Here is a 6,260-nt window from a genome sequence, read left to right as displayed (position 1 = left end):
AGAAGCTGAAAAAAATAAGGTAACTGAATGGGGAGTGCTTCTTCCTTCTGGTCAGGACTGCTTCCCAAACAAACCTCTTGCTTTGTGTAAGAGTTTGGAAAAGAACTCCAGCCAACTTCAGTGACTGGAGCTGCACTTCTTGCAGCATGGGTGCTGAGTAACACCTGGACTGATTTCCACCTTGGGCATTTATCACATCCTGACACTTTACAGAATTCCCTTCAGATTTCCAGTTGCCTACATTATTTTTTTGTACTCTCTGTCCTAAACAATTGTGTCTAGACATGGTTCTCTTGAATCAATCACGTTTCTATTCCCCCGTGGCTGCCTTTCAGCAGCAACTGAAGCACTCACTAACTACAAGTTTTCTTCTGATGGCTGATGACTCACAAATCCTGCAAAGGGAATACACACGAGTCTGGATGTGACCAGACTTTGGGAGTGTCCAGCTTTATTCAGCCCAAAGCACACAGAATTTTGATGAGTTTTCCAGAAGTACTTCCCCCTCCACTGCAGGGATGCTTATGGCCACCTTTGCCAAATACCACAGATATTGGACCATTTGGGACTACAGTTTTGGAGCTCTGGGGAAGCAAAGGAGACACAAACCACCAGCTGCAATGGAGCATCTTGCTCATGAGCATTCATCATCAGCCCTGTCCCTAGCAGCCCACCCTGGTATAACCATTGCCTGCGTGCAAAAACTGGTGTGTGTCTCCGGAAATGGAGTTTAGATGTTTGTCTTATCTGAACAAATTCAGTGACTGAACACGCTGCACAAAGAGTGTGAGTAACCCTGACAAAGCAACTGCCTCTCCTTATCACGGTCTCCAAAGACTGAAAAGAATCAAGCATCAGAGGCTTATCTCTCAAGAGATGTTCAGTGCCCATGCCTGGTTACCAATCAGCCCTAACTCCCTTTTTCACTAGGGTTCTTTTGCCTTGTTTTTGGTCACACAGGACAGCTTTGCCACTTCCTGAGTGTGGAGGAGTTGAGAGGGGAAGTGTGGTGTGGAGGATGGGCCCCTTTGCCCATGCTGTTTTCTTGTATTTCTGGACAGTGGGATGGTAGACAACGTTACCATTGTGATAACCATAAAAACGGCCAGAGAGGTTCTGAAGGTTTGCATGATGACAAAGAAAGAGAGCTGAGGACAGCTTTTCTTTTTCACATTAATCTGGGGTCCTTCTGACAGCCTAGCCATGCCCTCAGAGCTCAGTTTGGGGTCCTGCTGCCAGCAAGCCAGCTAAGGGAGAAGTGCTCACCCTGAGATGGGAGAGGGCTTCTGGCTGTGGCTTGCTCCCAGCTCCATAGGAGCACTTTTATGTTATGGTGGTACTCAGCAAAAACAGAGCACTCCAGGAGAGTGGGACACATATGCCAACTGGTATTTCTAGATTTTTGGTGCCTGGATCTAATGGCTCAGCTCCTTATGTCAGAACCTGCCTGCAAGAAACAGGTTAGGGTTGGTCCCACACCAGCCCCGTGGGTAACACTGTTATGATGGTCATAACCCTCAACTAATCTCCTGCATTCACAATGTTCCGGGCTGTAGAAATTGAAAAGCAGAAAATATCAGCTTTAGAGAAGGAGGATTCTGATTTTCACTCACACTCAAATCTCAACCAAATTGTGTAATCAAATCCGAACAGCCTACATCTACACCTAAAATTTTATTTGATCTCCTTTTACTGCCTATATCTACACCTAAAATTTTATTTGATCTCCATTCACTGTCTCATCCCAAGTTCTCAAATTTCTACATGCAAATATGCTGATTTATTTAGATCTAACATACTCATGAACATGAAAAATCTTCATGTTTAAGAAATATCAAAGTGGTCTCAGAGACCACTGTGTTTTGATATTTCTTAAACGTGATTTTTTTTCTTATTGTCCCTTCATTCTGAATGCAGTAAAGGTATAAAACTAGCATCATACTTTATCCTTAAGACCACCTGCATCTCTCTCCTCAAAAACTCAGGGTGTAAGGCAGACATCAGGAGAAGGATGGTGAAAACACCACAGAGAGAGAGATAGCAATGTTACCACTAATGTACAGGGCTATTCTTATTTGCCCACATAGGCCTGGAGGCACAGCAGTGTTTGAGGGCTGGGCAGAGCCATGAGAGCTGCAGCCTGGCCCAGTTTTGTTCCTACATTCTTGCACGCAGCCCTGAGCAGGTCACCTTACCCCTCATGCTGCCCCTGCTCAGCTGTCTGCCACTGCTGGGACTGTCTCAGGCTATTTATTGGTAGCAAGGTGTATCTCCTCAGGCATATTCTGTACCTTGTTCAGTGAAGCCCTACTCTGACCTAAGGTCTCTAAGCACTTCTCTGAGACATATATTCAATAATAACATGAAACGGATGCTAACTGGTTGTGCAAATACCTCCATTCATTTCCATATTTTAAAATCTTTCCTCCAGAAAACCCACATAATCAACACAGATGTCTGCCTGTAATCATGCAAAGCTGAATTCATAACAGATGATGTTTATGGAGAAGTCTCACTGAAGGAGCTTTGCACAGCTAAAGTTCTTTTATCAGGCATTCCCCAAGCAGCCCCCCTCTCATGCTGTGCTCAGCAAACAGATTCAACAGGGGTTGGAGGGGAATTTTCAGTTTTCAGCTGGCAGATAATAACCAGCACTTGAACCTTTTTCCCAAATTTGTGGATTTCAGAGGTTTGGCATACTGGTCATCAGGAGTTCAGCCTAGCTCCTGGCTTCACATCAATCCATACAGGACACAGTGGAGCTCTGCAAGAGTTGCTCAAACTTGTCCAGCAGCTGTACCAGAACCTGAACTATAATAAAAACTTCTCAGCTATTTGTTATTAGGCTTTTTCTCTAGGAGGATATGGACCAGGCAAGACAGTGCTCCTCTCCACCTCCAAACCCATTAGGCCTACCCATTTCAATCAGAGTCTGCCACTTCTCACGTTTGTCAGAAAGAGAGTCACCTAAGGAATGAGTCCAGACCCTTAACCACAGGGTCTATGCTACAGGGCATGGTTCAACACAAACTGGCCACCTGGCAGCCTTTGCTGAATTAAGCTTTAGAGATTGGATAACTGAGAACTTCTACAAAAAAAAAAAAAAAAAAAAAAAAAAAAAAAAAAAAAAGACTTGAGCAGAGGATGTAGGGAGGACTGGCTGGCCACTGCCCATGGGGCACCCATATTCCTTGGAAATCAACAAGAGAAAACACTATCACAGCTCAGACCTACCAAACAGAGCTCTGAAGAAAAATACATCTTGTTTTCAAAGATTTTCCTCTAACAGGCATTGGATGAAGAGAGGAAAAACCTCAACAAAAAACCCAAGCTCTGATGAGCAAGATAAATTCTCAAAAACAGTGACAGACGCACAGAGCAGATACCAGAGGGAAAATGCCACCAAGATCCGATTAGCCCAGTGAATCAGCACTGTGGACAGTATCTGTAAAACAAACTGCTGTTCCCTTTTCCCCTCCCACACTCTTCTTCCCATCATTGCAAAGTCCTCCCAGCCCACAGCTCACACCCTGCCAGGGCTGTGGTGCTGGCAGTGCTGGCTCACACAAGCCCCTCTGTCGAGGCCAATGAATTCTGGTGTAGGCACTGGGCCCTTGGCTTGGGACAGCTTCCCTCTCCACACAGTTGCTGACACTGGCTTCCAACTTACTTTTAGATTGCATTTGGGACAGTTTCTGAGCTCATGCAATTGGAAGGGATTGGGTTGGCATGTAGGGAAAATACCTTCATGTGAAAGATGAGAAATGTCTTTATCGAAAGAAGACACACAGTTGTTAGACAGGTGGTGCTCTGATGCATTTTCAGGGTGCACTGCCTATACCAACACAGGTTTCCTCCAGGGGCTCCTGGAAGTATCTTAAGAAGAAAGAAATAAACCTTCTAGAAGGTTTGTTGACTTCATGACCTTGGGGTCTGGAGGCTTGTGTGAAGAAATGTCCTATTCCCTGCTCCAGTGATCTGCCCTGTGCACTGGTCAATGATGGCAGCTGAAGACATTGCCAAGGTATCTTGAAGCCATCCAGACTGCCATGAGCTGTGGTTGTAGGCTGGATGAGGAACCTGCACCAGGCTCTGTGAAGCCACAAGTACACAGGCAGATTAGCCCAGAAAAGTTATGTGATTCAGCCACAGCCAACAGATCTGTCTCAAGTGCTTTCCATCAGCTGAAGCAAGAGAGGACAGCAGCATTTAAGTCAAGCAGCGCTGGACAGGCTGCCTCTGCTCTCAGCCTCTCCCTGGGAAAAGGAAAAACTACAGAGGTGTAAAGGAGACTGAGAGAATACTGCTTTTCCACAGCACTGAGTTTCTTCTTTTCCTAAAGGGAACAAATAACAGCCACAGTGAACCACAGTAGAGATTGGAGCAGAAGCCGTGAGAGGAAAAATTATCTCCAGAAAAAACAATTGTGCTAAAAGAGCGAAGAAACAGGAAGAGGAGTGGCAGGAGGATCCTGTCCTGAGCTGACAGAGGAATTCAGTCAGGTTTTAGCTATTTACAATCCCCCTGCTAATTAACTAGCAGACCTTTCAGTGACTTTTCCCAGCAGTGAAACAGTTCCCATACTGTAAGCTGCGTCATATCGCTCCCGTGCTGGCCAGATCAAGTCATGATTTCCAGACCAAAGGGGTAGCATTTTGGTGTCTCCAAACTCAAGAGAAAAACCCAGGAAGAAGGCCTGGAGCAGAAAAACACTGCAGCTTTGCCAAAGGGCTGGCAGCAGCTTTACCATGTGAGCATGAAGCTGGTCTCTATGTGCAAACTGCAAGGGGGCTGCTCGAGCCCCTGGCCGCAGAGCAAGCCCAGTGCCACTAAGCACAGCAGCTCTTCCAGGCCTCCTCCTGCTCAGCATCAGGCCAGGATCAGCAATATTTCTATAGAAATAAGCTCTAATAGTTGCTCTGGGTCCAGCAGGAGGAGCTGGCTAAACGCACATTTTTGTCTTAATGTAGGGCCTAAACAAACAATCAAATAAGACCTCAGTTTAAAAAATCCTGTAGTTTAAAGGATTCCCTCAATTCTCAGTATTTCTTTTATTCCCATGGCAACTGATGTGAGTCTGATCTGCAGCCCAAATATTTTCTCCTGCCTCCTTTTCTGGTGTAACTAGAAACATACACAAATTTAATGCTAGCTTGTACAGTTTTGGCAAATACCGTAACACATTTATTCTAAGTAATTGGTGGAAGCACATTGCATTCTTTAAAAAAAAACACATCAACTGCACTGAGGTACAAGCAGAACATCTACATAACTGAGAGACCCAGAACTGCTGCAGTGCAGGGACTGAGTTAAATCTCACCTTCAGGCCATGCAGAGTCCATTCAGGCAGGCAGGGGCACACAGACCACCCCTTGGTTGCCCACACCAACCCAGCAGTAGCCCTGTTATTTCTGCACATTGCAGAGCCAGCAGAGTTCAGCCAAATGTCATCAACCCCAGGTTTCCTAAAAATCATCCCCCTTTCAGGCCCTGCTGCTGCTGCCATGTCATTTTGCCCTTAGTACCATGACCTGGTTGACAAGGTGGTGTTCAGCCAAAGGCTGGACTCAAATTTTAGAGTCTGATTCCAACTTAAATGATTCAGTGATTTGTCAGGAACAGCAATTTTTGGTTCTTCTGGTTAATGAAGGCCAAGTTCAACCACAATTCATTTGCCATGCAGGAGCTGGAACAGAGATGTAGAAAACCACTATCTCAGTCTTCAGGTCATGTCTTAAGATTTTGTCATCTGCTGGCCAAACTACCATGCTCAATCCTCTTAAATACCATACCCCATGGTAATAAGGAGCTTGCAGGACTAGCTTTTTATTTGGCACATCTACCAATTTATTTAGCAGAGTTTGGATCACTTTTCAAAGGGTCCATGCTCCTGTCACCAAAATATACATTTCCTGAGACCCTTTAAAAGCTTTGTAAAATACCTTGCTCAGCACCTCCACCCCTTGTGCAAGTTCCACATCCCTTAAATAACAATGAAATAGCTTGTTCCCAGGCTGGAAGCAGACTCTTCCAGGCACTAAGAGGGAAGTAGTAAGGACTTTGCAAAATTGTCAGATATGTGCACCTGCTTATGAGTGGATATTTTGTCCCATATTTTTGTAGTAGAAAAAGAAACCAGAGGTTTTACCTGACAGCTCCTTACAATCCAGCCAGTGTAGGGTATAATACAGTCTTTTTTTCCCCTTGCTTCTCAGATCTCAGGAGCGTGTGCCAAAAGACTGTCAACTTGTTAAAAGTAC

The sequence above is a fragment of the Lonchura striata genome, chromosome 12 (assembly GCF_050655825.1).
Source record: "Lonchura striata isolate lonStrDom1 chromosome 12, ASM5065582v1, whole genome shotgun sequence".
Taxonomy (NCBI): domain Eukaryota; kingdom Metazoa; phylum Chordata; class Aves; order Passeriformes; family Estrildidae; genus Lonchura; species Lonchura striata.
This window is presented reverse-complemented; position numbering follows the sequence as displayed.